This window comes from Podarcis erhardii, assembly GCF_964252035.2.
Source record: "Podarcis erhardii genome assembly, chromosome: 17".
Lineage (NCBI taxonomy): Eukaryota > Metazoa > Chordata > Lepidosauria > Squamata > Lacertidae > Podarcis > Podarcis erhardii.
The window spans coordinates 21,787,761-21,813,636 of NC_138515.1; the positions used below are offsets into that span (position 1 = coordinate 21,787,761).

At 42.6% G+C, this 25,876-nt stretch overlaps 2 long non-coding RNA genes across 2 annotated transcripts in view; one reads left to right on the forward strand and one right to left on the reverse strand.

The window, feature by feature from the left end:
* LOC309332551 overlaps positions 1–25,876 on the forward strand; it is a 385,008-nt gene that overhangs the window by 5,779 nt on the left and 353,353 nt on the right. The window lies entirely within an intron of this gene.
* Positions 18,527–21,829, reverse strand: LOC309332681. Its single transcript, XR_014152295.1, has 3 exons — positions 21,574–21,829; positions 20,276–20,468; positions 18,527–19,200 (listed from the first exon to the last, which is right to left on the reverse strand). It is a non-coding gene; the product is annotated as an uncharacterized lncRNA (long non-coding RNA).

Consider the following 25,876-nt stretch of genomic DNA (forward strand, 5'->3'; position numbering starts at 1 on the left):
GGAGGAAGGGAAGGCTTGCTTTCATGGTAATGTAAAAAAGTCTGCACCAATATGTAGTCCAAAGTTGGGACTGTTTTTATTAATTTAAGGCTGTTCTCTTAATATATTGAGTCTATGGAACTGTCTGAACAAAGGGTGAGAGCACAGATTGAAACTAAAAAATTCACTAAGTCACTGAACAAGGTTCAATTGATGGTTTGTGGAATTGGGGCATGCGAGAAGAACTTCAATGGTCTTGAAATAGTTGAGAAATCAAGCTAGGAGAGATTGGGTATCCAAATATAGACCTTCCAGTTCACTTCCTACAGTCCTAATACAGGTTTGCATACACACATACATTTAAAGAACTACCAGACTTTTAGAAGATATCTGAAGGCAGCCCTGTTTAGGGAAGCTTTTAATGTTTAATAGACTATTGTATTTTAATATTCTGTTGGAAGCCGCCCAGAGTGGCTGGGGAAACCCAGCCAGATGGGCGGGGTATAAATAATAAATTATTATTATTATTATTATTAACCTTTACAAATGGTAGTACTTTAGTTGCTGATCAGGTCCATCCCTGGAGAGATCTCAGGAGCTTTTCGTAATGAAGTTGCACACTTTCCTTTGAGCCATTGCTTCAGAATGAACTTTGGTTAGGTGTGACGTTGGTAACTTACTTTTCTGCACCCTGTTGACTAGGATTCCTTATTCACATGAAGTCTCTTCTTAATGCTTCACATATGGGCATATTTTACAAATCAAATGGATTTAATCTTATATATTTCTCAGTGTGCTTGTCAGTTTAACTTCTGTTCTACATCATGGGCCTAAATTAAGAGGTTGTTCTCTCTCTCTCTCTCTCTCTCTCTCACACACACACACACACACACACACACTTGTAAGATGTATTTCTTCAATTAATGCTTTTACACTGAGTCATTGACATTCTGTGGTTTCTTCTCTTACACCAAGCTGAGAATCAGCCATGCTGAGGTTGATGGACTTCAGACCAGCAAATGCATTCCTTCCCGTTCTATCAACTGAAACATTTCTATGTTCATACCTTTTAAATCTGCAAGTCCTGGTTTAAGAGGGAAAACAATGCTTTGTGCAAATGGAAGATACAATTAAAACCCCTTCTGGGTTAGATCCATTTACACTTCTTTGAAGAGTTGGTCTGATGGTTGGTGTAAAATGAATTTAATTGGGTTTCTTATTCAACCTATTCTTCCCCCTTAAAGAACAAAAACACCCCCTGCTTTTCTAGATATGTTTTCTAAGGAAGAATGCTTTCTATCTATCAGATAACAAACTATAACTTGATGGTAATGAGAAGTATTAAATGATCACCTGTACTGCAAAGTTTCCTCATTTATTATGTTTTCTTGTGGTGCATAACCACCATGGCTTCCCACAAATTAACACATAAAGAGTAGATGCACAGAGTGAATCATAACCCACTTCTCCCTCCCTCCTCAAAACTTAACTAGCTTAGTTCCAGCTTGATTTGTGGATTTCTGCCATGCAAATAGAAACTGTTCTTGGCATGTTTGAGTGACATTTCAGTGACCCACTTTCTGTTGGAGGGAGGCAAGCCAAGTATTTTGTTTTGTTCCTGGTATTATTCCCTCCCCCTCCTTTCCACAGAAAACAGCCATAAAATAATACCTGTGATGATTATTTGCAATCAGACTTCTCAGAGGTATGTGTCTGATGAGAAGCTAATCTTGAATTCACTTTGAACCTTGAATCTGATGTCTGTCTGCTTTGCTGAGAAATTTCATTTTTTAATTGATGGACTCCAGGCTATTTCATTGTAATGCTTGCATGTACAATTTTTGCTAGGAGAGGGCAATTCTTTGTTGGCCCTTGCCTTAGAGTAGGGTTTACCAGAGTAGTGCTCTTTCTGTTAAAATAAGTGCATATGAATATGTATGTTAAGAGTATCAATAACAATAAATGTAATGTGATTATTTGACATGGGATCGGTTCTGAAGCGTCTCTTCCATAAACAAAAAGAAGAGAGCCAGTTCAGGCCCCTGATATAGGAAGGTGGGGAGATAACTTCTGAGATTCAATTTTGAGGATAAAATTGCTTGCATCCAGTGGGACCTTGACTCCACTGTTATAGCAAATGAATCTCGAGAGGTGTCTAGTCATGTTATGTTGGATGTGTTTCAGTTAGTAAGGCTCGAGGATGTAGAAAAGGTGCTTGGATTGGTCAGGGTGACCACTTGTGCCCCGGACCCTTGCCCATCTTGGCTGATAAAAACTAGCAGGGAGAGAACAGCTGGCTGGACCAGGAAGGTGATTTACTGCCTGTCTGTGAGAAGTGGTGGTCCCTGCCTGCTTGAAGAAACTCTCCCGATTCAGAAAATCTAAGTAATTACCAGATAGTTGCCAATCTCACCTTCTTGGGCAAGGTTCTTGAGCACGTGATTACGGCCCAGATCCAGGCATTCTTGGAGGAAACTGTTTTGCCCAGTTTGGGCACAGAAGCTGCTTTGGTTGCCCTGCTTTTGTCTCTGGAAATATGTTGTGGCTGATTCTACTCAACCTCTCAACAGCTTTGGTATCCTTCTGGAGCTGTCCAAGTTAGGTGGTACTGATTTGCAGTGCTTCCAGTCCTACTTGGATGGTCATTTCCAAGGGGTGATGCTTGGGCAGTGCTCTTTGGCCCTGTGGAGCTTTCAGTATGGGGTTCCTCAGGGTTTCATTTTATCCCCCATGCTGTTTAACGTCTACAAGAAACTGCTGAGTGGGGTCACCCAAAGTTTTGGAGTATGTTAATAATAATAATAATAATAATAATAATAATAATAATAATAATAAAAATTTTATTTATATCCCGCCCTCCCCAGCCGAAGCCGGGCTCAGGGCGGCTAACAACACTAAAACAGTGCAACATTATAAAAACATTATAAAAATTAATTAAAATCAAAATTGATTTCAACCATAAACCAAAGTTTTGTAAAGATTGCCAAAGGAGGGAGTCAGGCTGCGCCCTGACCAAAGGCCTGGTGGAACAGCTCTGTCTTGCAGGCCCTGCGGAAAGATGTCAAGTCCTGCAGGGCCCTAGTCTCTTGTGACAGAGCGTTCCACCAGGTTGGAGCCGCAGCCGAAAAAGCCCTGGCTCTAGTTGAGGCCAGCTTAACCTCTCTGTGGCCTGGGACCTTCAAGATGTTTTTATTTGAAGACCGTAAGTTCCTCTGTGGGGCATACCAGGAGAGGCGGTCCCGTAAGTACGAGGGTCCTAGGCCGTATAGGGCTTTGAAGGTTAAAACCAGCACCTTAAACCTGATCCTGTACTCTACCGGGAGCCAGTGCAGCTGGTATAGCACCGGATGAATGTGATCTCGCAGTGAAGACCCCGTAAGGAGTCTCGCTGTGGCAGTCTGCACCCGCTGGAGTTTCTGGGTCAGTCTCAAGGGAAGCCCCACGTAGAGCGAGTTACAATAATCCAGTCTGGAGGTGACCGTTGCGTGGATCACAGTGGCTAGGTCAGGGTGAGAGAGGTAAGGAGCCAACTGCTTAGGTTGGCGGAGATGAAAAAATGCCGCCTTTGTTATAGCTGCAATCTGCGCCTCCATGGAGAGGGAGGTATCGTAGATTACACCCAAACTCTTAACGGACGGTGCTGGCACTAATTGCACCCCTGCAAGAGATGGGAGTTGCCCCCTCAATCCCATATCGTCCCGTCCCAGCCAGAGGACCTCTGTCTTCGAAGGATTTAACTTCAACCGGCTCCCACGTAACCATCCAGCCACAGCTTCCAAGCATCTGATCAGTGTGTCTGGGGCCGAGTCAGGATGGCCATCCATCAACAGATAGAGTTGGGTGTCATCAGCATACTGATGGCAGCCCAGCCCAAAACTCCGGACAAGCTGGGCGAGGGGCGCATAAAGATGTTAAAAAGCATCGGGGAGAGTATCGCACCCTGGGGCACTCCACACACCAAGGAGTGGTGGGATGACAATTCCCCCCCAAGCGCCACCCTCTGTCCCTGACCAGAGAGAAACAAGCGCAACCATTGAAGGACTGTGCCCTGGATCCCCACGTCGGCAAGGCGGTGGTCCAGGAGTTCGTGATCGACCATGTCGAAGGCTGCTGACAGGTCTAGAAGAATCAGCAGCCCCGACCCGCCTCGATCCAGCTGCCTGCAGAGATCATCTCTTAGGGTGACCAGAGCCGTCTCGGTCCCATGACCAGCGCGGAAGCCGGACTGGAATGGATCCAGAGCCGATGTTTCATCCAGAAACCTACCAAGCTGTTCAGCAACCGCGCTCTCAATCACCTTACCCAGGAATGGAAGATTCAAAACCGGGTGGTAATTGGATAGATCTAAGGGATCTAATGATGTTTTCTTTAAAAGCGGGCGCACCACTGCCTCCTTCAGTTCCCCTGGGAATGTCCCGGTGCCAAGGGACAAATTGATGATATCCCCCAGGGGTTGTCAGCAATATGTTGATGGCACACAATTCTACATCTCTTTTACATGTGCAGGTGAAGCGTTTATGGGAAATGATATATAATGAACTGAAAAGGATGTTTAAACTGACAACCCCTACAAAACCCAAAACCTTTCTTTTACTAGGAATAATGGGAACAGAGGTCCCAAGAAAGCTGACTTATATATTTATGTATGCAGCAACAGCAGCTAGAACTTTATATGCACAGAAGTGGAAAGGAGGAGGATTACCAACCAAGGATGAATGGCTGATAAAACTGATGGACTATGTAGAAGTTGCAAAATTGACTGCTAAACTAAGAGGACATAATGACAAACTTTTTAAGGAAGAATGGAAGCAATTGATTGGTTATGGAGGGGTGGGAAATGAAGAAGTTGTGTATGTATATGATGATAAGTGACTTAATAAAAAGTCCTCTGCGTATTTAGTTGAAAATTATATTCCACTGGGCTTGGAGGTCCTTCCTTCTGAGTAAAAGTGGTTAAGCTAAGGCTGCTATTTCCAAGCAATGACTGTTGGGGAGTGAGCTCTGTTCTATACAGGAGTAGCTAATACGGTGTCCTCCATATTGATGATGTTGGACTCAACCTGTGTCATCATTGACCACTGCCTGTACAAGCTGGGGCTCATGCCAATTATAGTCTAACAACATTCTGGAGACCACTACCTTGGCTATCTCCGAAACCTATTTTGCTGTTCTGTTTCGTAGAATTAATTGCAAGTTGAAAGAATGTTTGAGTCCAATAATATTTCATAGACTTCTGTTAGCAGTCTAGAGTGGAATTGAGTTTTCTCTGTCAAACTGAATGTGACTGGAATCTGTTTCAGTACTTGATGCTGCCATATCTTCTAAACAGGGACTTGTGTGATTTTTCTCTGAACTTCCACATTTCTTTAATAATAGAGATGTGTATAAGATACAGTGCTATGATTTAATTTTTAGAAGTACAGGCAGAATGCTTATGACGGTTGTGTCTGGGGCTTTTGTCCAGAGGCTCCTGATTACTTGTGATGTGTTTGTAGAGAAATGCTGAATGTCTGTCAGCCAAACTTATAAGTACAATTGGAGGCTAATTCTTTCCTTACCAACTGGGGATATAGTCGTGAAACAGCCTAATCAGATGAATTTTCCTTTGCCTAACAAATGTGCCAGCATTATGGAAGCGTAACAGTGACAAACTGAGTTTCTTTTTATTTATTCATCAAATATATACCTCAACCTTCCTCCAAGGAGCTCAGGGTGAAAAATGGAGGCATTCCCATTTTATTAATTGAATTTGTACACCACCCTTCATTCATAGGTCTCAGGGTGGCTCACAGCATCAAAACACAAGATTTAAAACATAAAATACATAATGAAAACAGGGTGGGGGAAACCACTTCAAAGTAAATTGAGTGTGAGTGACTAGCCCAAGCTGAGCTGGTGAGCTGTCTATCTGAGTGAGAATTTGACTCCATGGCTTGTCTTTAACTTGTCTTTGTTGCTTTTAAAAAAATGTTCCAGGAGAATTTAGATCAGTGGGATGATTGCTTGAGTTATCTAGAACAGTCTGTTGAGTGGGCAATGTGATATGGTTCATCTGGAAGTTCTTGCTTTGGCAAACCATATCCTAAGGAAATAATCAGTTTCAATAACATTTATGGAGTTTTCTCTACAGGGTCCTGTACATCTCTAAAATGATGCCCATCTGTGTGGAAAGCTGAATAGGTGAGAGAACTTACAGGGTTGTAAGTCATGTTTAGGAACATACGAGCCTACTCTTAGGGGCTGAGGCCTCCTTCCAAAAATATTTCAGGTGTCTTGGGGCCCCCAAAGTTGATGGGCATTGCCATTCAAATGGTGTGTGTGCACTGTGTCATGTGATCGATTATGCAGGGTGGGGCTTACCTGGTCCCCCAATAGTAGGACTAACTTAGGACCTTTATTTTCAGTGTGTCTGTTTCAAGTAAACCTTAGTTGAATGCAATCCATGGCCTCTTCAGCTGTACGTACATTTATTGGATAAAAGGCACAGCCTTTATGCTGGAGCGTAAGGCTTGACCTGTTCAGACTGTGCATACCCCTATCTCCTGTAATCTTATAACCAGGCTTTTGGGGCGGAAGCCCAAACTAATGGGATTTTGCCTATACCATTTACCCAGTTCTCCTCCTGGTGCCATAACAAACTTTTTAGATCCCAATTGAGAATCATCCTCTCCACATTTTTTGCAACTGGATTTTTATGGGGTGAAGTTTAAATGCAAGAATGTCGTCGTTATATGACCACTGTTTGGTATGAAAATGGGCCAGTTGTCCATTGCATGGCCTAATCATCAAGGTTAAAGGGGGTTGCAGTCCAGAACCATTGATTTGCCACCCATGAGCTGTGCAGTCTTCAGAACTTTAAAGACCTTGACTTGAGTGGCAATGATAGCGAGAGATGGTGGGGCAAGAGAAGGCATGCTATCTGATTTTGGTCATTTCCTGTTTTGTTTTTTTTCATTCTTCTTACTGCAGGTTTCTCCTTTTTTTGGCTCATGTGCTCTAAGCCGATTCTAACTTTCCCTTCCCTATACCACTGCATTGTGCGCTGAGACAGAGATCCCAGCCATTGGAATGAAGAAGAAAAGTTGCCCAGGATCAGTGTTGTTATAAAAGGTCATAAGATGGCTTAGCCATTTTACCACTCTGCCTTTTAACGTGAATTCTCCCATTTTTTTAACCAGCATGTGGGAGTCTTGGGCCATTAGATTCCTTGCACTCCTGCAGTATATTTCAGGAAATAAACATCTGCCGAATTCTGGGAGAAATTGTTTAATAGAGTTATGAGTTTTCAAAAGCCCTCTGGAGAGAAATATAAATATGTGTCCAGTCCCCAGCTACTCTCTTTTGTAGCTGGGCATATGATCTAGCTCCGAAATGTGTTATTCATATTTATGTGGCCCAGGGAAGAAATCCATATTGTTGCTTCGAGCATTATAGGCTGTGTGCAAAGACAATGAGTTATCATTATTATTCAAGTTGTATTTCTAATATATTATTTATATTGTTGCCCAACAAGAACTAACTTCTTTGCAGCTGCATGAGAAGTAATCTTAATAGATAGTGGATTTGGCGAGGGAGGGGAGAGAGAAATGGAAACCCTTGTACATACTGCAGAAGGGTTAGAGCACACAGTGAGTACTTCTGTGTGTTTCAATACATTCTTGTATTTCCACAGTTCTTCACTTATCTGGGACATCTTGATCGGGGGAAAATATTTGTACATCCCTTAGTCCAGGCTTTCTCAACCTCGGCCCCCCAGATGTTTTTGGCCTACAACTCCCATGATCCCTAGCTAGCAGGACAAGTGGTCAGGGATGCTGGGAATTGTAGACTCAAAAACATCGGGAGGGTCGAGGTTGAGGAAGCCTACCTTAGTCTGTAGTCATCATGTCAGAGCACTGGTGAGGGAAAGGGTTGTGGCAATGGGTCCCCCTTTGCTTCTCTCTGCTATCTTATGCCCCCTCCCTTTCCAACATGTTAGCTGAAAATGTCTCCTATCTACCTCAATGGTTCCTTGGGAATTTTTCTTTGAGTCTCAACCAATTCTTTCTGCCATCTGGGAGCATATTCCAAACCTTTAGTCATGCTGCAGACAGTGTTCAAAATTAGCCAGGCGCCAGGCGCCTTTTGCACCTGGCTATTGGTCACACGGGTGGCGCTGTGGGTAAAACCTCAGCGCCCAGGGCTTGCCGATCACATGGTCGGTGGTTCGAATCCTCGCAGCGGGGTGAGCTCCCGTCTTTCGGTCCCAGCTCCTGCCCACCTAGCAGTTCGAAAGCACCCCTAAGTGCAAGTAGATAAATAGGTACCGCTTTATAGCGGGAAGGTAAATGGCGTTTCCGTGTGCTGTGCTGGTGCTGGCTCGCCAGAGCAGCTTCGTCATGCTGGCCACGTGACCCGGAAGTGTCTTCGGACAGCGCTGGCCCCCGGCCTCTTAAGTGAGATGGGCGCACAACCCTAGAGTCGGACACGACTGGCCCGTACGGGCAGGGGTACCTTTACCTTTACCTTTTATTGGTCACTTGCCAGCAAGTAAAGATGGCACCTAACATCTCCACCATCTGGAGGTGCAAATAGCTGAAACAGCCACACACTTCTCAAGTTTAAAATGGTTGTGGTTCTGTCACTTCCAACTTCATCGAAGATTTCAGCATCCTAAAACTCATAAGGTTAATTTCTAGGTGTCAGCAATTGAAAGCAGTGGGAATTTCAGTGTAGTAGCATCCCAAATGGTTAAGAGGAGGAGCCGTCTTTGAATGCTTGTCCATCTGGCAAAGAAATACAGTAAAACCTTTTTTTCTGTGAAATAAGTAAGGCTGAATGATCAGATCTGAATGATCAGATCTGGATGGAATATTGTTAGACTGAATCCTCAGCAATTATTTCACTAGTAGAAATAGCCCATTGTATTTCACTTCACAGGGGGGAAAACACAAAGGACTCTTCCATGATGCAAATCAAAATTACCTCCCTGTGTATTCACATTGTATATTATAAATATCATGCTGGTTTTTATAAAAGCGATTTTTTTCTCCTAGCAATTGAGATACTCTCTGTTACATAAATCAGTTGATATCTGCAAGACCTATATTTTCCAAAGCTGCTTTTAAAAAAATAAAAAATCTGTTTGTCTTTGTTCTCTGCTGGATGTAAGCACAAAGCATCAATGTTATTTCCAGCCCTACTTTTTTCCAGGAATCTTGTGATGGAGGCAGGGGTATAACTTCTGTAAAAGAAAATATTTATTGATGCTACTCTGAGAATTACATCACCAACCTAGACTTTATTCTCCCTTTCCTCCACTCCCTCCCCCCACCCGGCCTTTATTTTAATAAGAACCACAAATTGAAATGTTATGGCACGCATTGTACTTTTATTGCTTTCTTTACTGAGCAAGTGAATCGGCACATTTCATTATGCTATAATGTAATCTGGTTATCGTTTTCAAAAAATTTTAGCTGGAATTTCTCTGCAAACCTACCTCAGCAAAACCTTTTAAGGCATCCAGAATTTGCCTTTCAGGGTTTGGTCTACTCATGAATCCCAGTGCTCCAGGAATGCTGTTGCATGACCTTTCAAAGTATGAAGACTATTTCAAAAATAGTGACATGTTTTGAGATGGTTTAATACATTTGTAGCATGTTCCACTGTGTGCTTTTTCATTGGTGATTGAAATGGAGGATACGTAACAATGATGGCTTTAAGACAATGGTTTTCTGGGGGAATGCTTGGTTTCCTTTGAAGCTTATCAGGAATCCTCGAAGAGAAGATTTATAATGCTGGCCAAGTTCTCCTGAATACATCATGCTTGTGGCAATAGAATTTTTCTCTGCAAGATGAGTGCTTGATGTTCTAGAGGAAGACCTCAGGCCTATGCCAAATCTCCCCAGGTCACACTCCTCTTTGGATGTGCTCTGTACTATCAAGTACACTTGACAGTCCTGGAGCATCTCTGTGAAAAGTAATAAAGTCCATTGATTGCCTCAGTGTCACCCTCTGACTGCATTGCTGGAATATGAAGGAAGAGGCACTTCCATTACTCCACCCACTTTCTCCTCTGACTCCACCAACCTCAGAAGGTTGCCTCTGTTGCCCTCAGATTGAAAAATGTTCCCCAGCCCTGTTCTAGAGCATGATCTCCATTCATGGTGGGCAATAGTGATGGGTCTTAAGACTGGTAACAGAGCATGGTGGTGTTGACACATCTCTGTCATGTAAGAGAGGCATCTCTGCATTGAAGGTTTGTTCATAAAACTTTGGTATTAATATTATTGGTATTAATACTCGGGAAGCTATCTCCAGAGACACTCTTTATAGCACAATTTGAGATCAAGTATTTCATATCACAAATATATTTTCCCCATATTAAAAAGTCCTTGAAAATGTCATTGTAGTGTCCTAATGAAAGGTCAATCAACATGTGTTCATGGAGTGCTAAGAATTTGACATCACTGGAGTTCAGTCTTATTGCTTGTTTGCTTCATTTATATGCCACCTTTTTCTTTCAAGGAGCTCAAGGTGGTATACATGGTTCTCCTCCTCCCCATTTCTTTCTCACAACAACCCTGTGAGGTAGGTTAGGCTGAGAGACAGTGACAACCCCCAAGGTCACCCAGTGAGCTTCATGGTTGAGTCAGGATTTGAACTCTGGTCTCCAAGGTCATAGTCCAACATCCCTGGGATGAGACATCATTTCTAGCCTCAATTTATTCTTGTCCTTTCTGACATTGTTTCTACAATTTGTATTTTAAGGTCTGCAGCGCTCTCAAATTACAGTTCTCCCACCTTTTCCCCAGTTCTTTCCTCATACGATTCTGACAGTTCTATTAGCAGCATGGTTTTAATTTGAGAAGCATTTTTCTTTTTCTTTGTTGAGGGCTGCTTTGACCATGGGATATGGTTAGAAAAATGTGAGTTTCCGTGCACCCTGCTTTCCCTGTCATCAGCAGGGCAGCTTGTCTCTCATGCCATGATAACAATGTTGAAGCAATCTGTAATGGTTCTAGGGGTTGCTCGTGCGTAAGCCGGTGCCAACACCTGGCTGGGTTGCCTGAGTGAACCTTTTCTGTCCAGACAGCCACTCACCCGTGGCTGTCTCAATCGCTGGAAGAATCCATCAGTGGGCATTTCTTGAACTTCTTCCAGCAAAGAAGCTCTTTGACGCCTAGTCTCCTCCTACTCTCCCTGCGCAGAAGCCTTCTGCGCAAGGAGGGTGTAGGCAGCGGAGGACCCTTACTCTCCCCGCTGGTCCCCAGCAAGGAGTCATGGGACCGCCTCGCCGCTTCCCCCATCTGCCCCCTTTCTCCACTGGTGCTACGCTGATTCTCTTCCCCAGAAGATGGGCTGCCTCTCCCCATCCCGGGATGCTCTCTGGAATCCCTCTGGAGCTTGCTCTCTCCCTCCGGCACTGATGGCAGTTCCCTGACACAATCTAACACTTTACCAAGGATAGGTAAAGCAACCTGGTGTCGGACCAGGTTGTAAATGACTCTCTAATAAGGCAAATGTCTAACATGGGCAGTTAGCACTAATGACTTCCTCAGCACACAGTGTTTCAAGAACCTTGTCCTACTCCCAAACATTAATTCCTTGCTTCCATGCATCATTCAGAAGTCATACAACCACAGTCCAGAAAGAGGGAGGAAGATGGAAAGAATGAGGAACGGGAGTGTGGTCACTTAAAGCGGATTGGAGGCTCTCAAAACACAATTTCTTGGTAACCACAAGGGGCATTAGCTAGGGAATATGCAAGGAATGCCATCCTAAAGTATGCACATTATTGTATGATTCCAGCCCAGCGTGGGTTGTCTGTTTAGCTGAGTAGTTTCCATAATACCGCTAGGGAACACACATCCACTTGCTAAGACCTGCTCCTTACCCCACATACCTATCAGACACATCCTGGAGTCTCACTGTTGCCTTCTGTGGACAATGCATGGGCCTTACTTTTGTGGCTGTGCATTCCAGGGATGATCAGTGATGGTGAGCAATGGTTTTCAGGCAAGAATGTTTGTCATTGTGAAGGTCCGCAAACAAAATGTTTTCCCCAGGCCATCATCTGAGGCTCGGACATTCCAGTTCAGTGGTTGTTTTTAATAGATTCATAGTTATAAGAGACAATGTAACAGCATTGCTTTTTCCTGTTGGATCTGTGCTGTCATAGAGGCCCTTGCGGGGGGGGGGGGGGAGTCTGGAATATACCACTGTAGGCCTGCACGGCTATTCTTCTCTTTTCCTTTGTTTCACCTTCTCCTGGATTTATGAAGATGCTTTGCACTGAAGGCTGAGCTGCCATTTTGCATTATAAAAAATAATGTGTAAATGAGATGATTCAAAAGTGAATGGGAGTTAAATTTGCTTTGATTTCATTTCTCCCCCCCCCCCCCATTGCGCATGCTAATATCAACAGTTGCATAAGACAAATCACTTATTCCTCCAGGGAAATAGCATAGACCTCACAGAGCAGCAACTAATGGCCAGGACTTGAAGTTGCCAATACACTGACTGGTAAGCCAGGGCAGAGGAACCTGTGGCCCTCCAGATGTTCTTGGACTCCAACTTCCATCAGCCCTGAGCAGCATGGGCAATGGTTAGTGATGGTAGGAGATGTAGTCCAATCTGAGGTGGGGAGACACCAGTTTTTTGCTGACCTGTGCTGCTCCACAACCTTCAGCAGCAATAAAACTGGGACCCATGCCTTGTATGAGTGGAAATGTTTTCTGTTCATGGAAGAGAACCTTTTAGATCCAATAGTTTTATGTTTTCTTATTTTATTTTTAAAAATACTGGGTTTGGTCAGCTTTCATGGGTAAATGTACAGTGGTACCTCAGGTTAAGAACTTAATTTGTTCTGGAGGTCCGTTCTTAACCTGAAACTGTTCTTAACCTGAGGTACCACTTTAGCTAATGGGGCCTCCCAGTGCTGCCACACGATTTCTGTTCTCATCCTGAAGCAAAGTTCTTAAGCTGAGGTACTATTTCTGGGTTAGCGGAGTCTGTAACCTGAAGCGTCTGTAACCCGAGGTACCACTGTATTGAGAGAATCTGTCCTAGGAAAGGAAGAACTTTAATCTTCAGGATAATTTGAAGTTCATCTCTTAGTATCCACGCTGCTATTCATATACTTTGACAATTTGCAGATAAAATATGGATTATAACTTCCTTTAAGTAACAGCGGCAGACGTAGGTATCTGATGATATAAAAAGGAATCTGCAGGGATGGTTTTTTTAAGATTAAAAATTGTGAGAGGTGAGGCTGGATCCTTACTTACTTTGGTTGGCAGAGAAAGTAGACAGCATATAAGCTAATGAAGTTATGCCAGTGACATATCTGGTGTTGTACAGAAGACCCTCTTGAAAAATTATCCAGTTTTCCCAACAAGCAAACACCCTCCAGGGAGCCTCAGCCAATCACAGGCTTCTATTGTACCATTCTTACATGTGTTTTCAAATACTGTTTGTCACATTCACACTTTACATTTACAGTTGTGCATTTTAAACATCCGAGGTGGCTCCATGGGTCTGTCTGTGTGCTTCTCGGCTTTTTATCTTATTTGCATTGAAAGGCATAATGTTTGCAACCATATTGCAGGACTGACTTAAGAATACACTGCAGCCTTGAAAGCAACTCAGGTCCCCATTTAAGGGTTCTGTTTCTTCATGCAGTGTGAATCTTACTTGCTATGAAGCTGTTCGTTAGTGTAAGTATGTCAGGGTTTGTGCGGCTGGCGAACAAAGTGTGTGTCACAATCCCATCTGACATAGGCCTCTTCTAAGGAAAAGGCTTGGGGCACTGTGGAGAACCTTGCCCCAACTAAAGCCCTGCCCCCCCATTTCTATTTTTCGGAAGAGTTGCAAGGCATGAGTCTGCCTTGCCAAACTTCTGAAACTGAGCCATTAAGTAATTTGCTTCACTTGAATTTAGCCATATGCATACCTTCCAACATTTCTCTGATGAAAATCAGGACATCCTATAATCAACACCACCACCACTACCATCATCTCTGGGCGTCTTCTAATATACATAAAAACATAATGGAACATGAAACATTATAAAACTTCTGTATACAGGGCTGCCCTCAGATGTCTTTGAAAGGTTGTATAGTTACTTATCTCCTTGGCTCGGGGGTTGCGTAACTACATACCCACCAACATTTCTCTGATGAAAATAGGGACATCCTAAGAAAAAGTGGGACATTGTGGGGTCAAATCAGAAACTGGGACTGCTTCTGTAAATCCGGGACTGTCCCTGGAAAATAGGGACACTCTGAGAAGTCTGTACAGTGGTACCTCAGGTTAAGAACTTAATTCGTTCTGGAGGTCCGTTCTTAACCTGAAACCATTCTTAACCTGAGGTACCACTTTAGCTAATAGGGCCTCCTGCTGCTGCCCTGCCGCCAGAGCACAATTTCTGTTCTCATCCTGAAGCAAAGTTCTTAATCCGAGGCACTATTTCTGGGTTAGTGGAGTCTGTAACCTGAAGCATCTGTAGCCTGAAGCCTCTGTAACCTGAAGCCTCTGTAACCCGAGGTACCACTGTATATGGTCGTGACAAAAAATGTATGTGTCTGGCTGGCGCTTCTCACCCATTTCCCTGCTCATAAAAATTAAGAATGAATCTTCAAGTGTCACTCAAGATCAGTTAGAGTGCAGTCATTGCTCCTTTTTGTCCCTTCTAGTCATCTTTCTTTTTAATAAACCAACATTAAATTACTCACAATGGACAAGTGTGGCAGCTGGCAGTGTCACAGAGGGACAGCAAAGCATATTGCTCAGAGGGCAGACTTGCAAAAAGCCAGGAGGCAGCTATTCCAAACTTAGGTCTGGCAAATACTCAAGAATCACATGTAAATTTGGGGCACAGGAAGAAACAGAGAAATAATGCTTTGGGGGGGTATGAACCTGGGCATTTAGCACTCCTGAATTTTCAAGCTTATAGAGTAATGCCTTGACTGTGATTTGAAGGGGAGAAGGAGAAAAATATGTGCCGGTAATAAATGAGTGGAGGGATTCGATTTTACATTTTTATGTCTCCACAGACCATGAGTTAATGCTAAGACATGTGTTACAGTCAGCTTTCTGACAACTGATGTTGTTGCATAATAGTTATTGCAAACGTATTTGAAGGCGATATGAATATGATCACCAACTTCTTCTACAGAGACAATATTTTAATTCTTGAATTAATTTTTCAGGAAACAAATCTTGTACCACCTGAAGCTTCTTTTATTTGAGGGTATAAATGTGTTGAGGCAAAAAGCCTCTTCCTTTCAAAACTTCATGCACAGCCCACAAAAAGGATCCCAGAGGGAGGGGGGATTTTTGACCATATCTCAGGGGGAAGAGGAAAATTGGCAGAAGCCATTGGGGATGAAGGACTTCCTTGGACAAGGCTGGGCTTTGTGGGGTATCTATTTTAAAAACTTAAGTTTCACCACCATCACTAGTAGCTGCCATGTGTCTCCTCTTCTCTCCCTCCACCCATGTCTCATTAGGAGTCTCATTAGGAATGACATATGTCAGGATGTTGTCTTTCAAGAGGCATTGCTGGAGCAAGGGGAAATCGTCAGTCCCTGCTGGCTAATGTGAAATAAATTGGCTAAGGAAGGAAAGGTTCCTCTGAACTCAAAGCACCCACCCACAGTGGGGAACCTTATATAAGAGGCCATTTTGATGACTCATGAAGCAGCTGCATCCAGAGACGGGGTCCTTGGCTCTAACTCAATTGGTTTCTTTTGTCCAGTGGCACCTTACAGACCAACTATGTTTGTTCTGAGTACAGTGGTACCTCAGGTTACAGACGCTTCAGGTTACGGACTCTACTAACCCAGAAATAGTACCTCAGGTTAAGAACTTTGCTTCAGGATGAGAACAGAAATTGTGCAGTGGCAGCGGGAGGCTCCATTAGCTAAAGTGGTATCTCAGGTTAAGAACAGTTTCAGGTTAAGAATGGACCTCCAGAACGAATTAAGTTCTTAATCAGAGGTACCACTGTACAAGCTTTCGTGTGCATGCACGCTTCTTTAGATACACTGAAACAGAAGTCACCGGACCCTTATACAGTAGTACCTCGGGTTAATAACTTAATTAGTTCTGGAGGTCCGTTCTTAACCTGAAACTGTTCTTAACCTGAAGCACCACTTTAGCTAATGGGGCCTCCCGCTGCCGCTGCCGCTGCCGCTGCCGCTGCCGCTGCCGCTGCCGCTGCCGCTGCCCCGCCACCGCACGATTTCTGTTCTCATCCTGAAGCAAAGTTCTTATTTCTGGGTTAGTGGAGTCTGTAACCTGAAGCATCTGTAACCTGAAGCATCTGTAACCTGAGGTACCACTGTATATAGTGTGGTCGGCAAGTCCTAGGCGCTGAGGTTTTACCCACAGTGCCACCCGCGTCCCTTTAAGGGATAGTATGCAGATGACCAAAAATAGCTTTAGCATGTGTAATGAGACAAGATTCCAATATCTCTATTCAGACCAGGTCTCTCCATAATATTCAGTTTAGTAATAAGCTGTAAGTCAGCAACTTCTCTTTCAAGTCTATTTCTGAAATTCTGAGTCAATCACCCATCTCCTACTATCCTTCTGAGAAAAACCCCACCCCACCCTCCTATTATATATAAGGGTCTGGCGACTTCTGTTTCAGTGTATCTGAAGAAGTGTGCATGCACACAAAAGCTTATACCCAGAACAAACTTAGTTGGTCTCTAAAGTGCTATACTGGATAATTCTTTTCTATTTATTTTGACTGCGTCAGACCAACACGGCTACCTACCTGAATCCATTGGTTTCTGACATTGAGGAAGAGCGATATCTTGGTGGTGAAATGCAAGCTTTGCATGCAGAGATTGCCAGGTTCAATCCCCAGGAATGCCAAGCATAGCAATGAAAATGCTCTCATTTGAAACCCAGTTGGTAATTTTAAGGTAGACAGGCAAAAATGCTGATCCCAAAGAAGGGATTCCTGTTTCTTCCTAACGCTGACCAAATCAGAACCAATGTCCTCCTGAGAGAGAATTGACATCTTCTCCACAGTGAGCATTTCCTCAATCTTGCAGATGTCAGACTTGCTTGACCCACTTATATGTCAGCAGCCCTCCTCCTGATTTTTTCTTATTCAATACACACTTCCACTTAATAGATTACATTTGAATAGCAAACAACTTCATATTTTATGTGTCATCTTAAATATTCATAGCAGCCTGTTGTCTCGGGGTAAATACCATATTTTTTCCTTAGTGATAGCACTTTTAGAAATGAAATCTGCACACGCCTGTCTTGCAAAAAAAACCAAGAAAAAACCACAACACGGTTCTGGTGTCCCAGATGGTGATAAATTTAATTTTAAACAAGATGACTGCAGGGTAGAAACAGAGTTAAGGGTTGCTTGTGTCTAGCAATCACAATTCATATTTATAGGCTGTGTCAAGTGCAGGAATTGTAGCGCTGTTGTTGTTTTTAAGGAAAGGGCTATTGCCCCTGCTTTCCTTGGTTTTGATTATTCCATGAAATAAGTATTGGGAAACTAATCCAGTTTATGAGGAGGCTTCTTTTAAGGTGTCGGAGATGATAAAATAAAGGATTGGGGTTTGATTATAAAAGGTTCACTCGGTGCATTTGAGTCAGTACGGGCATTCACGAAGACGAGAGAGAGTCCAAACATCCACTTGTCCCAAGCCTAGGAAGCACCAGTCTGAGTGGTTTTCCAATTGACCTGTGCACTATCTAGGTAGGGGTCTGAGTGGGTTTCCCCTTCTTCTGCTGCTTTCTTAGGGAAAAACCTGCTTTTTAGCTCCAAATCAGAGCACATGTCAATCTGTGGATAAATATGAATAAGCCCAGAGAGAGCACTTGGAGAGATAACACTTCAGTTTGATGCTAGCTTATAAACAACCCAGATCCTGTGCTTGGCCCTTCTCTATGCCCCCCATCCCAGAGAGGTTTGGAGGGTGGCAGCAGAGAACTGGCCTTTTCAGTGGTGGCTCCCCAGTTGAGGAATGCTCTCCTCAGAGAGGCTCATCTGAGGCGCCAGGCAAAAACATTCCTCTTTACAGAGGCCTATGGCTATTAAATAATCTATGGCCTGTGAAAGTATGGGGAGGTGGACTGTTATTATGATGATTACTTTACTATTAGGCTGTCTGTCGGTATGTTTTTTAATTATGTTTTTATGACTGAAGTTCTGTGATGTGTTTTTGATGTTGTACACCACCCTGGGACCTTTTGATAAAGGGTGGTTTATAAATTGAATAAAAATAGTAATAATAATAAATAGTATTGTAGTATTATAAATAGTGTTATGAATAAATAGTAATAGTAATATTAGATGACTGCAGCTCTACTCACCACAGTTCATCACAGATCTCAGGGCTTCTCTTTGCATTGCAAATGAGAGAGTTTCTCTGCTAAAGCCCTTGCACTTTGCAGGAAGTTTTAGGATGTTGCATTTGCAGAGACGTTTGTCTAAGACAATAGGAAGTTGTATGAGTCCCCCCTCTCCCCAACCTGTCCAAACGTTTGTGCAAGTCAAAAATCCCCCTCAGAAATCAACCAACCATTCAATCAATCAATCAATCAATCAATCTTTATTGCAGTCAAAGACCAGACAGCAAAGTTAACAACAGCAACATTTGCCACATGTGCATGAAGATGTGGATGCAATTAAAAATTCCCTATAAACTTACATTAAAAATAATCCTCCTTCAGCTAAAATCTGTATTCCAGAGATTAAAATCAGTACTCATTTGCCTGCCATCACTGTCACCACAGCCTGTCTTGTCCCCATTGCAGAATTTTGCAACAGGCCTGAAGATATCCAGATCTTTACCTCCCTCAGAAAAAAATGTTGGGCCTTCTTAATTTGCCAGAGACCTCAATATTTCCAGTGTGTAACACTTTAGAGAAGGGAAGCAGCAGTAGGAGAAAGTCTTGTACTGTTTCTTGCCATCACCTAACTGCAGTGCAAATGAAGTGAATCCCTGTTTCTCCCAAAATGCTGAAGTTGGTAGCAAGGACAAATGCATACTACCTGGCTGGCCAAGCTGATGTTTGTGGACCTTTGGAAACATGGCATTGAATGCAAATGTTCAGGGCATCTCAAAAACTAGGCTGCTTAAAGAATGGCTGCTGTGCATCCCACTCTTCCTCCAAGTACCCCATAAGTTAGCCATCACACGGAATCCTTGCAACAACGCCCGGAAAGGAATGTGGACAACTGCACTGATGGAAAAACTGGCACAAAGGGGGAAAGACAGGAACAATTTTCTTAAAAGACAAAAGAAAAAAAAAGCTTCAAATGACATGGCATCTCTTTATTACAGTGGTACCTTGGTTCTCAAATGCCTTGGAACCCAAACACTGCCTTGGAACCCAACACCGGAAGTAAGTGTTCTGGTTTGCAAACTTTTTTCGGAAGCCGAACATGCTCCGTTTTGAGTGTGACACTTCCGTTTTGAGTGTTACGCTGAGGTCTGTCTGTTTTTGCTATTTATTTTGCATTTTTGTGGCTCTTTTTTTTGTATGTGTGACTGTGTGGAACGCAGTTCAGCTATTGATTGATTGATTGATTGATTGATTGTGTGACTGCAGTGCATTGTTTACTGCTTTCATTTTATGGATCAATGTTCTCGTTAGATAGTTAAATTCATGTTAAATTGCTGTTTTAGGGGTTGTTTTTAAAAGTCTGGAACAGATTAATCCATTTTCACTACTTTCTGTGGGAAAGCGCGCTTTGGTTTTGGAACGCTTTGGTTTTGGAAGGGACTTCCGGAATGGATTAAGTTTGAGAACCAAGGTACCACTGTACTTATGTAGCACAAAAGGAGCATAGCTTGTAACCACTAGCCACACATGGTCTTCTGTGGAATGACTGTGCAAGGTGACACAAAACAAAACAGGAGAATTCTGCTCATAAGTAAAGAACAAGAGATATTTTACAGGACAGCAGAAATTCAACCAATGCTCTCACCTGTATATTGCTTACGTCTTTATGACGTTATACTTCGTTTTTGTAAAAAAAAGCCAACCATATAAAATTTGTTGTTGTTGCTTTAAAGAAAGCTCATTCCCATGTGAAAAAGAGTGGCAAATTGTAAATTATTTAGTGCATTACTGCAGATTTACCACCATGTGGGAGGGTGCCATTTTGGGTTTCCTGCCTCGGGCACCAAAATGTTTCAGACCGCCTCTGCCTCAGAGACTTATTTGTGACATTCTCTCAATGCTTGCAAAAAAAATAAAAATCACTGCCATTATTTCTCTCCTCCACCCCCAGCCACTTCTTTCTATTTGAAAATATGTCCCTTACCAAAGGGCAAACTGCAGCATACCTTAGATTTAGTTTTTTTCAGTCTGAAGCCTCTTCCCCTTGCTTTTAACACCTACATGCACTGCATAGTATTTGGGAAAATATCGCTCTCCTCCTAGCATCAACAAAACAAAAAAACCTTCTGGTAGGCAAGAAAAGCCATCGAAAAATGCAAGTTCCAAGCTGCTCAGCACTGTTGGTCAGAGAGAGAGAGAGAGAGAGAAACACTCTCTCTGTGTCTGTCTCTCTCTCTGTCTCTCTGTCTCTCTGTCTCTGTCTAGTGTCTTGTGCCTTTTAAGGGTTTTCAGAAAGCTCCTGTTGTTTAAAAAGAGTGTTTTTCCTTGTTACCAATGTACATGCCATGCAATTCTGTGGAGGAAAACCCTTCAATTAAACAAGCTTTGCAAATAGGTGTTATGGATTATATGTTGTTAGCTAGCCGGTAGGAGGCGATGAAGTTTATTTTCCAGTACTTTCTGTACTCTTCCATTAGTGCTTTTAAAATATGAATGAAATTAAACTTTGGGGGGGGGGTTGTTTTTTGTTATTGCTTCCTGAATGGAGACATGAGCACAATTTTGCTGTATATGCAGGGCATGATTATGTAGGAGAGGCTTGAAATGCCAGTAAAGAGGTATTTTCATGTTGGTGCTCTCCTAGCGGTATTTGTTTTTAGCCTTGTTATGATGTAGCTCTTTTAATATTCAGTACATTTAAGAGCTCAGAGTTAAGGGCTGGGGGTGGGAAATGATGCTATATATGGAATAAAAAACAAGAGCAGCAAGCCATATATTTCAGTTACAAACTGCTGCAAGCCCAGAATGTTGATTATTTATTTTTTTCTTCTCTATCTCAGCTTTTCTTTGGATTCATATTTTCAGGTCCAAGCACAGTGGGTTAGTGATTCAGGTGGTGATTTTATAAAGGCAGAAATTACTACAAGACCGTAATCTTGGTTTGAAATAGGCCACAACTTTCAGATGTGTTAGGCTTTGGCATAGGCACTGGGTGAATCAACCACCCATCCTGCTGATTGTTTACTCTTTCAGGGTCGATCCTGGGTTCAGGGATCTCCCCATGACACAGATAAAATGAAGTGGTCCCACCTGAGTGCTAGTAGGGTGTTCTATGGCCTGATGGCCCTGTCTGGATTACTAGACAGAACTCTCCCTCTGGACCCCTTTACTGGATTCTCCTGAATTTTGATCCTGATCTGTGGGTGGGCAGGGCTCCCCCCCCCAAGACCTCTGTACAAACTATTGATCCAAGCTTAGTTGAGCCTTGCACCAGAGTTTTACCTCACTCAGACCTTATAGTTTCTTATGAACGGTTGCTACTTTCACCTCAGCAGTATCCTCTTTGTTCCTTACAGAGAGCTCCTGCACAGGTTTCTCCCTATTAACATTTAGGGCTCTTCCTCTGTCTGTTTCACTTCAGACAGTTCACACAGACACAACATTGTCCTCAGTAGTATCCTGAGAAGTCTCTCTCAGCAGCCATTCTGCCACACACAGAGAGGGAGAACAGAGAGCAGTTAGAAAACAACAGTTACTGGAATAAAAGTCACAACAGAATGGAATTCTTTTCTCATGTGACTCACAGTCAGCTAATCACATGAGAGATACTGCCAGAGGGGGGAAATTCCACGTTAAAAGTACACAGTAATTTAACATAAGTAAGCATTCCCATTTCAGGAAATTAAATCATTATCCTTAACAGCTTATGGATCTTGGGTGACAGACACTAAATTTCAGAATATTCTGAATGAAACTTGTTTAACACCTTCAAGTTGCTGAAGGAGGTTCTCCCACAAATCAGAAATAAGTTTTCTTTCACATGAAGGGAATCATCATGTGGCGAAAGGGAAAATAACGAACAAGCAAAACATTAGAAACTTTACAATGATAAATTAAACAGGGCTGTTACTAGCTTTTGGTTCTTGCTGAAAACACAAACTGCTGTGATCACTGGCCTCATTTTATTGCCTCAGTTGGCTTTGATAGCCACTGGGACCATGAACAATTGAAAAGATGCCACTTCCTAGATCTGATTACTTCAGACTTTGTGAGGCCCACTGAGATTCCATCTCAAACATAAGACACATGACTTGTTTTCTACAGCTTGTATTCAAACACATGAAGGCAATTGTGTCTGTCAAGGCCAAATATATTTATGCAAATAGGATGGCTTCGTGCCCAGCTAAAACGATGTTTACCAGCATGAAAGGGACGGCTGCCCACACAGAGTGGCTTCCTGAGAAGCATGACCTTAGCAGCCTTTGTGCTCTTCCAAGAATGACCAGCTCTCCCAAGAAATTAAAGCATGTTTACCAGACTCCCTGACAAAATGGCACAGGGCTTTCAATTGTACACTCAGGCTGGGATTCAAAGGGTGCAAGTGGCTTGTGGTAACATACTGACCCTGTGAAGCTGAGAGATGACTGGCCCAGGAACTTTATGGCCTGGCCATAGGTCTTCCCTGTCTTAACTCAAGAACTTTTAACCACTGAGCTGAAAAGACTGGTGCCATGTTTAAGAATGCTATATTTTCAGCATTTGCAAACTGGCAATTCTTTTTTTAATATTTTTTTATTAGGTAATTCAACAAAACATATTATCTTAAAACATATCATCCCCCCTCCCATAAAACAACCCACCCCCCTCCCCACCCTCTGGCTTCCCTCAGTTCCAATCTCTGGTTTCTCTATAAATGTTATTCTTTGCATGTTACAGAATTGTATAAGTCCTTAATTTATCTAACTGATTATTATCAATAAAAAGATTGTGAGTGTTTATTCAAAGCCTGCCAAGGAGTCCAATTCACTTTGTTGCATCTTTAGATATTTTGTAAAAGGTTCCCATTCCTCTTTAAAGTCACAGTTATCCTTGCCCCGTAGTTTATGTGTCAATTTTGCCAGTTCTGCATAGTCCATCAGTTTCTCTTGCCATAATTCTTTAGTCGGGATTTCCTCAATCTTCCATCCTTGTGCTATTAAGACTCTCGCCGCTGTTGTGGCATACATGAATATATTTTTCAACTTCTTTGGCAGGTCTTGTCCTACAATCCCTAACAGAAATGCTTCAGGTTTTTTAACAAATGTTAGATGGAACATTTTCTTCAGTTCATTGCATATCATTTCCCAAAACTAGCAATTCAAGAAAAGCAGTTCAGACTTATCCATATCTGCACTGCAGTGAATTGGCAAGGCACTTATCCATACAGTTAATAGCATGTCTCTTCAACCTTTCCAGACCCAGGACCCACTTCCAATGCAAACATGCATTTGGGGGCCCATTTCTTAATCGTTTACCATGTATTTGCCTGGTGGTAGCACTCCTGCTGCAACCCACCTTGGATCAGGCTGTGGTGCCTTGGTGGTTCTGCACCCACCAGTTAAGACCAGTAGTTGGAAAGGCAAAGAGGAGGGCCAGATGGTATTGATAAGTAAATGGCCTCGGCCCAGTATACCTGAAGGAGAGTCTCCAACCCCATTGTTCAGCCCGGACACTGAGGTCCAGCTCCGAGGGCCTTCTGGTAGTTCCTTCACTGAGAAAAGTGAGGCTACAGGGAACCAGGCAGAGGGCCTTCTTGGTAGTGGCGCCCTCCCATCAGATGTCAAGAAAATAAACAACTATCTGACTTGTAGAAGACATCTGATGGCAACCCTGTTTAGGGAAATTTTTAATGTTTAATGTTTTATTGTGTTTTTAATATTCTGTTGAGAGCTTCCCAGAATGGCTAGGGAAACCCAGCCAGATTGGTGGGGTATAAATAATAAATTGTTGTTGTTGTTGTTGTTGTTGTTGTTGTTATTTAGGTAAAGAAAGTGCCTGACTTTCAAAACAAGTACTTGAGTTTTCGGAAGGAGGACACTAAGACCTGCTTAATAGTTTCAAACTGTTACAGTAGTCCAATGTATGTTCATCAGCACCATGGACAGCACAGAGCCCCAATGATTCAACAACTCTGCTGTTCTCTTTAATGCAAGCTTTAAATAGCTGTTATTCCAATGCAAACATGGAAGAGTGTAAAAACGTCTACTTATTTAAGAAAAACAGTATCTTGCTCCTCAATTCAAATGTAGGTGGTACCTGTACAGTCCTTTCTGGGGTCTTGGAATATACCTTCATAAGATGCATGATTATCTACTTATAGTTTGCTTGCTTTTGGAAGTTTTACTATTATCCAACCATACTGATGGGAAATGGAAGGATCTTTAACTGGATAGCAGGGCTAGCCCTTAACTCCACTGTCATTTTTTGGTTAAATACTTCAAGTACAATTGTGCAGGCATGAATATCCATCATGGAAATGTCACATAACCAAAATCCCATTCCCAAATGTGTGCGAAAAATGGAGAAATACTTCAGTCAACATGGTATCATAACTTTTGACATACAACATAGTGTTGCATTTTAAGAGGCTAAGGGAAAGTCCTTGCTTTTGAGTGTTATAAGAACATTGTTGCCATTTCAAAGGACTTTCTGACTTTCGTGCAAAAGAATCCTGTAATATTTAGGGATTTTGTTTTAGGGCTAGATTCAGCTAAGCAGGTGAGCTAGTGAGAACCAGCACAATAAGCTCTGTTAGTGCAATGTTGCTTTCCTCCTCCTATCCCTTTGTGTTCCGAGAGCCAGTGTGGTGTAGTGGTTAAGAGCAATAGACTCGTAATCTGGGGTTCACATCTCCGCTCCTCCACATGCAGCTGCTGGGTGACCTTGGGCTAGTCACACTTCTCTGAAGTCTCTCAGCCCCACTCACCTCACAGAGTGTTTGTTGTGGGGGAGGAAGGGAAAGGAGATTGTTAGCCGCTTTGAGACTCCTTTGGGTAGTGATAAAGCGGGATATCAAATCCAAACTCTTCTTCTACTTCTTCTGTGACCTCAGATCAGCTTTGTGGGGGTCTGCAGAACCTTAAGGAATTGTAAAATGGCTCAGGCATGCATGGGTATATTATTTATTCATTTTTAGGCTTTGCTTGCTTTTTGAGCATCTGGTTTTTAAAAGCGTTTCTTAATAGTTTTGAAATATGTGTTTTATGACCCTATGTCCCATAACCTCGGCTCTAACTATGAAAGATTGTTGTTCTACATAACAGGTACATCCCCAGGATCTTAAAAGTTACCACTCGGCTCACTATTTTGTAAAGCAAGAACAAACTGCATACCATTTTGGTTCAGGTGGGTGTAGAGGGGGGGAAATGAAGAAGTTGAGCGTACAAACCTTACCGTTTCTCCACCATCATCTCTGCAGGCACGAAAGAATTGTCGGTCTCAGTAACCAACCACGCATATGTTAAAAAGGGCTTGCTATGACTTCTGTTTATGCTACCCTTTGATATTTTTGTTCTTGAGAAAGATTTCATTTTGGCATGATGCAAGTACTACTTATTGCTTAAAACATGGCTTTTCGGAAGTCCTGACCTTAAGGTATCCAGAAACTTTTCAAGTAGGAATGGGAAAACAAAGACTTGATTTATGCAGTTACCCACTGTGTTTCAGGTCATTAGTCAACATCTTCGTATTTTAGCTGAATTGGAAATGAGAGTTAGATAAAAATGCCAGCTAGAATCTATGGTTGCTAGCGGTGCCACTGTGATAG